The following is a 12,177-nucleotide window of genomic DNA, read 5'->3' on the forward strand; positions in this document are numbered from 1 at the left end:
TTGAAATGTAGCTAGTACAACCAAATAATGGAACTTTTTACTTAATTTGTTTTTAATTAATTTAAATTTAATTAGCCATATGTTCCTAGGGGTTACCATATTGGACGGTACAGATGCAGATTTTTTTAAAAGATAAAAGTTAGTCAATTATTTGGAGAGTTATAAATATTTGAATTTAGGTCCTAGAAATAAAGGTAAGTTTCCCCCCTCCATTTGCACGTATGGCGTTACGTCTAAAGATTTCCTTTAATCTTAAATTGCTTCTGCAACAATAACATTTGCCATCACACCGGCTCTAATAACCACAAGACGTTATGTAGGTAGTTTGTGAACACCACAAACCCTGTGGTGAAATCCTCAGACGACCTGTGAAGTAGGCATCACTGCTCCCATTTCACAGGAGAGGAAGCTGAGGCTCCCAGCGCTGGTCAGTAGCAGTGTAATAATTCAAATGTAGTTCCAAAAAGCTTCAATCTGTGCTCCTTGGACTCATTAATTAACAAGATTTCTCACAAAATAAAGATATAATGTCTCTCCTCAAAGCTTGCATTTCATCAAATGGCAAGAAATACTGTGATGTACACTCATTTTAAATGAACCTGTACTGAGAAAAGACACAGTATCAGAGAAGTGTTCTGACTGTCATTTATGTTAAATACAACTCCTTCTAAGTTTCAAAAGAATGATATTTCCTAGAATTGAAACTATAGTACGGTAAAATCCAGTCAGCCAGCCAATGTTCTCTGCAAGTCTGAAGGAATCTCCATCACTTTCAGGAACAGAGGTCGAAAACTACGAGCCCCACTCAGCACTGAGCTCTCCAGCGGTGTTCAGGGCTGCACCCCCCTTCCCTTCCCGGCGCCACTCAGCACTGAGCTCTCCAGCGGTGTTCAGGGCTGCACCCCCCTTCCCCTCCTGGGGCCACTCAGCACTGAGCTCTCCAGCGGTGTTCAGGGCTGCACCCCCTTCCCTTCCCAGTCACCAGGTGGGAGTTCTTGGAAGACAAGGTGTATTTTTTCCCTCTCAGTCTCCGGGACTTGACGTAGTACCTGATACCCAGCCAGTATACACAGTTTTTGTATAAATAATAAATTAATATGCACACTGTATGAGTTCTCGAGATTCAAGGAACTTGTGATCACATGGACACCTTGACCTCTGGGTCTCCGCAGCACATACCAATCTTTTTTATGGCCCTTAGGAGGCCAACATTTGTTCTCACTTGGGAGGCTTAAGGTTCTTGCAACCAGAACGGCTTGCCTTATGGTTAGATTTCCACTTTCTGCTCCATTTCTTGATTTCATAGGCAGTCAGGTAGAATTTGCACAGTGACTGGATGAATCAGGATATCTTTTAGATTAATTATAATGGAGGGAAATTTATTTTACAATTTCTATTTTTAGTGTACTTTACCTTAAGGCGTATTTGGTATTCTATTCATTAACAATTCTATAAAGTAGAAAGGGAAGGTGTAGTCATTCTCATCAGAAAATTTTGAAAACTGAAAATTAGAGAGTTTAAGTGATTCACCTCTGCCCACACAGCCAAGGGCTTACAGAGCTGCTCTTGCAGCTTGATTGTCTTCTTATATTGTATCTAACCTTATTAGTATACAGTACTAGAGTTCACAGTTCCTACCCGTAACTCCATGTGGGTTTAAATGATTCAAGTGAACTAGAAGGAACAGGCCTTATTTCTGTCTTTCACACAAGCACAGGGAACCTCAGGGAAGTTGGGAGCAGAACCCGAGCTTGCAGAATGAGCAGGGACCTTAGCAAGTATTTCAGAAACAGAAATGGGAACCTGTTTTCTAAGTTCTAGTTCAGTTTTGTTTTTTGTTTTTTACATTTCAGCATACTTTTTCTAGAAGAGAAAAGTCTTAGATATTACAAAGAAAGAGAGATTCCTAAGCAGATAAGAAACAGCTTCCTGTGGAGAGAAGCCTTCAGCTCTGGTTTTAAGGGAAGGACTGATGTTGTCCCGCAGCTGGGAGGAGGCAGCTGAATGGCACAACCGCAGAGCCGTGGACCAAGCAGACCATCATTTTGCATACTGATGTGTGAGGAAGGGCATACCTGTTGCATGGAAACAGCACCTCTTGCCTGCCGTCTTCTCCTTCAGACTTAACAACAATGCTCTCAAGATACCACCCATTGCCTGTGTAAATTGACAAAGGAGATTACTTCAACTCTTTAGCATAAAATATACTAACATGATGATTTATTCATGGACTCTCCGAATGTTCCTTTTTAAGTACACTTGTCAGGTAATTTGGGTACAAAAGTATGCACCAAATTATACCAGCAGAGAGATGAAAGCATGAATGAGCCTCCTAGTTACTCAGAGCAGAGAGTAGTAGCCCAGAGGGAAAGAGAACATCCCCGTTACCACATGAACTCTCTTTAAAATCCTCCCCCCAAATTATTTAAAAGCACATGAACCAAGAACAAAGATAGAAGCAAATTCACATAATGCATTTCATTTATATTAAGTTATAAAAGATTAACACATTTAAATAATAATGACAAGTCACAACCATCATTCTTAATGGTGAAAATTTAGGAGTTATTTACTGTTATGGCACTTGTAAGTACAATTAAAGAAAGAAAAAATGAAGAAAGGAAAGAGGAAAGAAGAGAAGGGAGGAAGAGGAGGATGGAAGGAAATAAGGAGAGAAGGAAGAGAGAAGAAGAAAAGTGATGGCTATTAGAAAAAGAAGCAGAACTCTCATTACTCACAGATGCATAATGCACTAAATTACAGACTCAAATAAATCACAAAAAATCGTAGAAGAGAGATGAGAAAATAAATACAAGTATCTTAATAATGGAAAAAGTATCCAATGTATGCAATACTGTTATGAAACCAACGTATCATCACTTACTCATCCATACAAATGATAAAGCACAACAATAGTCCAGAAATAAGGAGGGGAGAGGACAGAGAGGGGAGGGGAAAGGGAGGGCGGGAGGAGGGCGGGTGTTTGATGGGGCCTCACCTATTTAGCATAATGTAATGGCACATTTCAAAACTACTAAGAGTAGAGTATAAATGTCTCACCACAACAAATAAGTAAGTCAGATGCTGGTCATACTAATCAGTCTGATGTAAGCACTCCACATTGTATATCAAATCAGCACATTGTTCCCCATAATTGTACACAGTTATGATTCAATTAAAAAGAAAAAAGAATTCAGTGCATTTCTGTTGACCAGAAAGGAAGGGTTAGAAAACATAATTCAATGAAAGTTACAAAGTTGAACCACTGTAAAATTTTAAAAATTATCCAAACTTAAAGTGACAGCAAAGAAGGCATAAAGAAATGAAAACGATCCCATATTCATGAGTAGGAAGACATCGTAGAGATATGATTTCTCACAACCAATCTAAAACTCCAATGTAATCAATCAATTTGCCACAGTGTTTCACAAGATCAACAAACTGATAATAAAATGTACGTGGATGATAAAGGCCCAAGTATACCACCAGCACTTCTGTTCTAGAGTAAGGAAAGAGATTAACCCCACCAATTAGCAAAATTTACCATAAATCTATGCTAATTAAAGCATTAAAGAATTGGCTCACTAGTCATAGATAATTTGATTAGGGAGCAACAGAAAGAATACAGAATGAGCATACCACACTTATACAAACTTCATACAGGCAGACTTGCCCTGCACAGCAGCATAGAGACATGAAAAGGCCCGAGGGCTGGAACCATACCAAACCATCTCCATAATCGATGTGTACAAATTATGGTCTCTAACCATTTTTTCAAAACATCAAAAACTATCTTATTATGAGTTTGAAATACATGCAAAAATGAAAAAAAAAATAACAACACTAAAGTTTAGCCCACCTGAATTTAAAACATCTGAAACATTAAAAATTAACAGGTTTTATTTCTTGGCAACAATAAAAAACTTAGGCATAGTTTGAAGGGTGCCTGCCTTCTTTTTCACTGCATATAATTTAAAACACAGAGCAAGCACCTTCTCAAGCCTTAGCAAGATGCCAGACTCCTTTCTAATATTTTATCCTCTGCACTTTTCAGGCCATGAAATGCCTCTGGAAGTCATTGACGTGAAGCACTTGCCAGCACCTTCATCTTTGTGGTCAGGACCACCTTATTTTCCGGCATCGGTTCCCTCTGCTGCCTTCTTCTCACTGTGCATCTAAAGTCTCTAAACGGGGGCAGTGTCCACATTCCCACAGTCTTGAATTTCCCCTATCACTCCGTTATGTTAGATTTGAACTTTACTTCCAGCATTATCACTTTTTATTTCTTTGACGCACTTTCATCTTTTAATTAATATTGCCCTGAACTGTCACATGGGTTCATCCCGGAAGCAAGACAACTTCGCACTTCACCATCTGTGTGTGAACTAATAACAGACCCACAGTTGACCCGGCAGACAGGCTTTGAAACAAGTGATGCGACTGGTCAGTGATCAGCCTGTGCATCTTTTATTCACACTGTGATTTGCAGACGAACGTGCTGTCCACAAAGTTTATGTTACACACAACTGCATTCAGCGTAGCGTGATGACTGAAACTGAACATGCTCCTAGGGGACTTGTGTTATTCAACTAAATCACTGGAAATGAAATCTGTGCATATAGAAACCTTACAAAGTGAGACAGCCTGTATGTGGTAAAGATGAATTTGTAGAGCCCTCAGGAAAAGGGGAGTAGCTGATAGACGTGGTGGTACAACTGGTTTACCCATATGGACTACAATGGACCTGGATTCCGTTCTCAAATCATACACAAAAGCAACTACAGATAAATATTGGAATTTTATTATTTTTTTGACTCTTTGCTCAGGTCTTTATTCAAAATAAACTGTCCAAAATGATTTGATGTTTATGGAATAAACATTAAAAGAGTTTATGCAGCAGGCTTCTTTTCTTCTGTGGTAGATTTCTTTTCTGCTGGCTTCTTTTCAGCTGCTGGTTTCTTGGTAGAGGCAGCCTTTTTCCTACCAGAGGCTTTTTCTGCTTTTTAACTCCAACAGGTTTTTTCCCCTTCTTCATTGCTATAGGCTTCTTGCCTGCAACCCCCTTCTCATCTGACTTGTTCTGTAGTCTTGCAGCTGCCTTATCCACCCGGAGTTTGTTGATTCCTGGCCTGGTGAACAATGGTATTCCGGCGCATGGTCTTTGCATATGGGTTTAGCTTCAACGTGATTCTCAGGTTTTTCAGTGGATTCTTCTTCAGGACTCTGCGATGAATCTTTTTGCATGGTGCACGAAGAGCTCTTTGGATCTCTGGGCTTTTCACGATTCGGCTAAAGTCTATGTTCATCATCTTGTGCACAGGAAGGTTGTATTTACTCTTAAGGGAAGCAGCTTTACTCCAAGTGCCATACAATTCATCTAACTTCCGGAAAGCACTTTCAGTCCAAATGCAGAAATGTCCACCAGGAGCAAGTTTCAAAATGTTCAGCTTGCTTACATTAAGCAGAGTAATTCCAGGGATGTTCCTGGAAGCCTTGATGATACCATTGTCCTCATTATAGATGATGCAGGGTCCCTTGCATTGGATACGATGATGGTTTCTCATTTTGCCCTTACCAGCCCTCATTCGCTGAGAGGCATAGACCTTTTCAATATCATTCCAGGCCTTAAGTTTCTTAAGAAGTAGAACAGCCTCCTTGGTCTTCTTGTAGCCTTCAACTTTATCTTCAACCACCAACGGAAGTTCAGGAACTTCCTCAATTCAATGATCTTTAGACATGACAAGTGCTGGTAAAGCTGAGGCGGCCAGGACAGAGCAGATGGCGTATCGCTTTGGGGTTGTGTTCACTCTACGGTACCAGTGACACCAGGTTTTTGTTGGTGCAAACATGCGGCCTCCACGACACATGTTTCCAAAAGCACCCTGGCCAGAACGGTGAGTCCCACCACCTCGAACTCTGGGAATCCTTGCCACAGCTCTGCCAGTACCCCATGACTCAGCACTGGTCTGGTGACCTGCTAATTCACTGACAGCGTATGGCTGTCTGTTGTTTTTATGCAAGTTGGTGTGAACAAAGTTCACAATATCTGGTCGAATGGGAGCCTTGAAGACAGCCGGCAAAGTGACATTTTTGCCAGATGACTCCCCCTTTTCAGAGAACACTGTTATCAGTGGACAGGCACAAGCCATGACGGGGAGAGGGAGAAGGCCACGTTCCTCTACACCCGGTGGCTCCTACAGGAAAAGCAAATATTGGAATTTTAAAGCAAGACTTACAATATATGCATGTCACTCATCACTTGACAACAACGATACAGTGAGAGACATGTTGTTGGACAATTCTGTGGTTGTGTGAACGTCATAGAATGTGCTTACACCAACCTAGATGACACGGCCCACACACCTGGGTGATATGGTGCTGCCGACTGCTCCCAGGCTGCAGACCTGTGCAGCAGCTCCTGTACTGAATACTGGAGGCAATTGTAACACAGTGGTAAGTAAGTGTGCCTAACCAGAAAAAATACTGTGTCTTGCTAACATTACAATGGCTATGATGTCACTAGATGACAGAAATTTTCAACCCCATCATAGTCTGTGGAACCAGGATCATATGTGTAGTGGTGCATTACTGACTGAAACATTGCTATGTGGCACATGATTGTGTATGTGTGTGTGTGTGTGTGTGTGTATACAGGACACCCTATGTCCTGTAGACATAGAGAGAGAGATTATACAGTATAAGAAAGGATAAAATGGTACTAAAATTATACTACTCAACATATGCTGATAGCAAAAGATGAATACAAGTCATGTTTGACTTCTGCAATTACAAGAGACGCTCCAAGTGGTTACCGTCAGCATCTGGACCCTTCTGATCATGCCCAGCTGCTGTCCATGGGTGTCACTGTGCACGCTGTTTCACAGCACCACGTGTCTCAACCTTGTCCTGAATGCGTGCGGCTATTAGGTGTGTTGGAGTCTCTGTTGCACACTCACACCCACAGTATTGTTGTACTTCCACAATGTCCTTGAATTTCGAATACAACTTCAAAATGGTCGTGTGCTCCTCAAACGACAACTGTACTTTGCTATTTGCCCTGACTGCCCTGTGTGTCACCAGCATTCATTTGATTGATGCCATCTTTTGAGCAAACACTTTACTACACATTGCTGCCATAATTGACTTCAGCTTCAAAAAGTACTACATAGACACCATCTCTTAAAATGTACATATATTGGGGTAGTCTAATCTATACCCGTCTTTATCTCTCTGTCTGGAATAACCTAGGAGCATAGAAGACTTTCTTCAACAAGACACAAAATGTGCTGATTGTGAAAAATAAAGTACCATACCATTAAATTTGACTACATTAAAATCTATAATTTCAGTCATCAAAACACACCCCATACTGGAGAAGATACTCTGGCAGTCTCTCCTAGGTGCTCTCTTTCATTCTGGAATATCCCTGCTACAGAGCCCACATTTCCGAGATGTCTTTGCAGCCATAGGTGGGACTAATTTCTGAGTACTAAATGGTGGCCAGAGTCCTGCGAGCAGTTTCCAGCTCATCTGCCTTGAAGGCTTCCCCTCTCCTCCGTGTGCTCTGACTAGCTCTGGCCATGCAGAGGAACACGATGAGATTTTGGTGATGGGACAATCACAAGATAGCTGGAGCCTGGGTTTAGCAAAGCCTCTCATTTAAAAAAAAAAAAAAAAAGCAAAGATTTTACAAATCAGGAAATAATAAACAAGGTTACCAGAGTGGACAAGAAAGGTAAATACAGCAGAATCACTGGTACTGGCGAAGTTCCAGGCTACTGTTCAGTTGGGGGTTGTCAGATTCTACGTAGTGCACATTTCCAAAAAGAGAACAAGGAAATGATGTAACACAGGGATTCTGACAAAACAATGGTATTTTTTGTTTGTTTCGGTGGAAAGAGTATTCAGAGTGTAGGAAGCATAGTTTTGTTAAATATTGTTTGCAATTTTTTTTTCTTTTGAGACAGAGTATCACTCTTTCACCCTAGGTAGAATGCTGTGGCATCAAAGCTCACAGCAAACTCAAACTCTTGGGCTTAAGTGATTCTCTTGCCTCAGCCTCCCAAGTAGCTGGGATTACAGGTGCCTGCCACAATGCCTAGCTATTTTTTATTGTAGTTGTCATTGTTGTTTAGCAGGCCCAGGCTGGATTCAAATCTGCCAGCCCCACTGTATATGGCCAGCACCCTGCCCACTTAGCTATGGGTGCTGAGCTTGAGCTGTAAATTCTTTAATTCCTTAACTAGTTTCAAATGACCTAATCTTATCAGTCAAAGCAGCCCATCAAAATTCTCAGGGATTTAGCCAAAGTCAAGCCTTACTCCCGGTCTACCTACGTGTTTTCATCAACTCCTATGAAGGTTTTTATGTCTTTCTGGCCTCAGGCCCCCTTTCCAGTCACAGAATAGCAATCTGAGGGTCACTTTCAAATATTTCTCATACTTTATTCTAATTTAATATAATTATTCATATGTCTGCCACCACTGGATGCTGCCTGTGCGCACAGAGACGCCTGCAGCCCCTGCAGATAACTCACAAGAAGCAGTCTGAGGGCCACTTGAAACAGGATCCCCTAATGTGCTTTTCTTGAAACAAATAAAAAAAGAAAACATATTTTTAATTACTCAGTACCTACTGGATCAGAATCTCTGAGGGTGGACCCAGGCATTATTTTCTTTATTTTATAATACTCAGATAACTAACTATCCCAAAGTTTTACCAAGTTTGCTGCAGATTTGGGGCTTCTGAGGCTGTTTAGACCATTTATAGTTAGACGCCCGTAGACACAAGTGTAGCCATGTTAAAGGAAGAATGTCCTTCATGGCTTCCTTGTAGAAGGAAAAGAAAAAAATCCTTGAGAATTTCACTGAAGTCTTTCCTGAGCCCACACAGGTTTTTGTTAGTGAATATTTCATTGAAAAACTTCAATATGTTAGTATTTTGTTGCTCTCTCCACTGAAGACTTTTCCAGATGAGTAAATTAGCTCCATACACTTTTTTAAAATTACAATGTCCCTTTCACTTTTCCTTCTGTCATTTTTAATCTCATATCAAACAACCAGCTGACCCCATCAGATAAAGCCTTAACTCTCCTTCCTTAATCAATGATAGCGACTGCCCTGTGTCTCAGGAGCATCTCACCTTTGGCGTTTTAGGATGTGGGTTGGGTGCTTTAACTGTGTCTCCTACTTCCATCACCACGGGGTGTCTCAGAATAATTTCTAATCACTAGAGCCTGGGACTTCCATCCTGCTCTGATTCATGCCAACCAAGGTCCAAGGCAATTTCTGTAATCACTTGTCCTGCAAATCCATGCACTGTTTGCAAAGGAGAGTTAGGATAAAAGCAGGAAATCTCAGTGTAATTTCGAAACTCAGTGTAATTTTCAAAATGGAAATAAATGTAAAGGGCATAGCGGTTCATGGTGACACGTCTCTGCAGAGAGCACGTCTACAGTGACAGCAGAGATACCATGGCCACAAGGCAGCCAGCATGTCAGTCCCTCCTTTTACCCGACATCTTATTTCCGCTTGTTTGTAATAAATTCCTTGAGGTGGTCTTGAACTCCTTTAACTCTGAGCTTATTTTCTTTCTGTTCACTGTCACCTTCCATTTTCTGCTTTCTTTCCCTTTGCTCTCTGTAAAAAACACACACTCTCTTTTCTTGCCATGGCATTTTAAGCTCTTCCCATTGCTTTTAAAGAGCTCGCTAAAAATTGCTTCACTGATTTAAATCCATTCATTCAATAAATGGTTACTAATTAAACTATATTGTCAAGTACTATACGAGCACTGGGAGAATAAAGATGAGTAATATATAATTTCTGCCTTCAAAAAGCTCAAAATCAAGTGGAAAGAAAAAAGAATATAGAAACAATGTAATAAATGATTTCATTACTATGATACAGTCAAAATTTATGGTTGTATTTTATCAGTGAAGAATATTAAGTTCTACAGACAAAAAACCAGAAGTTTGAATTTAATAGCTCTAAGAGAGACGTAAAAAGATGTTAAACATTACGGCCACCTGTAACCAAATGCCTTTTTAAGCCATATAGTAGTAATAAACCTAACCTGAGAAACCTTTACTTAACAATAAAAGAAAATGGCATTCTCAACTCAGTTTCATATAACCTGCACATTTTTCTGTTCTTTTACTGCCCTTTATAATATTTTTCATAATTCTTCAAAACAAGCTTCTTACCAAGAAACTAACCCTTACCTGGACCTGTCCCATCATGACTAATCAGAACTTTCTTCAATTTTCCGAGAGACACAGCCTTGATGGAAAAGATATCAACCTGTGCAAAAAAGAAATAAACTCAGTGGCTCTCCAGAAATTTTCTTTCTCTAGAAGAAAAAGCAGCATTTCTATTGGTACTAGATTACTACATCGCTACATTCCTGCTTACTATTATAGTGAAAGTTATCAGTTAATACGACATTTTATGTGCTGAGTTCTATTACTGTGAAAGTTATCAGTTAATACGACATTTTATGTGCTGAGTTCTGACTATGCTTTGCGGGAGGCAAGCAGCCACGTCGTATAGAATTCTACTCTTCTCAATCACATAGTCTAGTAAAGGGATTTTATAAGATGTCATCAGGACACATTTTAGATCTATTGCTGCTAATGACAATACCAGTTTGTACAGTCCCTAGTAGTGCCAGACGCTTATTACAATCTACAAACGAAGTGTTACTCTCTCATTTTACAGTTGAAGAGATTGAGCCACATAGAGTTAAGTTATTTGAGCCATGTCAGTATCTAATGGGTGACGGAGCCACACCTGAGGCTAGGCAGGCTGCCACCAGTGAATCCTTTCCACTATTGTTGTTCTGTCTCTCAGTATCTTTTGTTTTAAATAAATTATGCATTAAAATGCATATTTTAATGCAATACACATACACATGAAGTTTTAAACTATAAAACAAGTACCAAATATCCAAATAACCACACACACTCAGTAAACACAGCTATGCCAGTGAGAGTGTTGCCAGCATCCAGGACACTGGTCACTGTCTCCTTAAAGGATACCCATAGCCTGATTTTTTTTTTTTTTTTTTTTGAGACAGAGTCTTGTCCTTGGTGGAGTACTCTGGTGTCACTGCTCACAGCAATCTCAAACTCCTGGGCTTAAGCGATTCTCTTGCCTCAGCCTCCCAAGTAGCTGGGACAACAGGTGCCTGCCACAACACCTAGTTATTTTTGGAGACGAGATCTCGCTCTGGGTCAGGTGGGTCTCGAACCTGTGAGGTCAGGCAATCCACCTGCCTTGGTCTGCGAGAGGATTATAGGCATGAGCCACTGCTCCTGGTTCTGATGTTTTTTTGAGACAGAGACTCACTCTGACTGCCTTCATAGAGTACCACGGTGTTATCATCACTTGGAGCAACCTCAGTCTTTTGGGCTCAAATGATCTTCCAGTCTTAGCCTCTGGTAGCTGGGACTACAGGTGCCCGCCGCCATGCACTAGTTTTTCTATTTTTAGTTGAGACTGGGTCTCGCTCTTGCTCAGGCTGGTCTAGAACTCCCGAGCTCAAACGATGCACTGGCCTCAGCTTCCCAGAGTGCTGGGATTATAGGTGCGAGCCACCACCCCTGGCCCATGCTCCTGATTTTTAATGCTTTTCATTAGTTCTGCCTATGCCATGTGTTCTCTTTTGGTCTAGCATGTTTCACTCAACATTTGTGAGATTCATTCATGCTGTTTTGTTCAACAGCATTTCTTTCATTTTTATTACTGAATATTATTCCAAATATTTATCCGTTCTACTATGTACGGCCAGTCATTGTTCCTGGAGCCATGTTGTTCATCATGCTCTCACATGGGTCTTTTCATGACATTCTCATGTATTTCACTGTGGAGCACCTGGGTCCCACAGAGTTTTATGGAGTCAGCTTAGTAGGTAGTCTCAGCTTTCTAAAATGCTCACATCAACACACACTGTGCACACACAGTGTATGAGGGTTCAACCCGCACCAGGGGCTAACCAATACTTGTTGTTATTTATTTTAGGTTTAGCCATTTAATTAATGAAGCAACACTTCATTAAGGATTCCATTATATTTTTCTGATTACTAGTAAGAGTGGGTATGTTTTCCTGTTTATTACTGATTTGAATACCTTCTTTTGTAAAGTACTTATTCAAGTGTCACACTGGTGTTTTAAGTGG

General features: G+C 40.6%; 1 pseudogene across 1 annotated transcript; it reads right to left on the minus strand.

The window, feature by feature from the left end:
• Nucleotides 1-4,834: 4,834 nt before the first annotated feature.
• On the minus strand, nt 4,835-6,170 carry LOC100947259 (annotated as a pseudogene). The gene has a single exon (XR_002774315.1). The product of XR_002774315.1 is annotated as a 60S ribosomal protein L4 pseudogene (transcript).
• Between the last annotated feature and the right edge of the window lie 6,007 nt (nt 6,171-12,177).

The sequence above is a fragment of the Otolemur garnettii genome, unplaced genomic scaffold (assembly GCF_000181295.1).
Source record: "Otolemur garnettii isolate 467f Iridium unplaced genomic scaffold, OtoGar3 scaffold00071, whole genome shotgun sequence".
Lineage (NCBI taxonomy): Eukaryota > Metazoa > Chordata > Mammalia > Primates > Galagidae > Otolemur > Otolemur garnettii.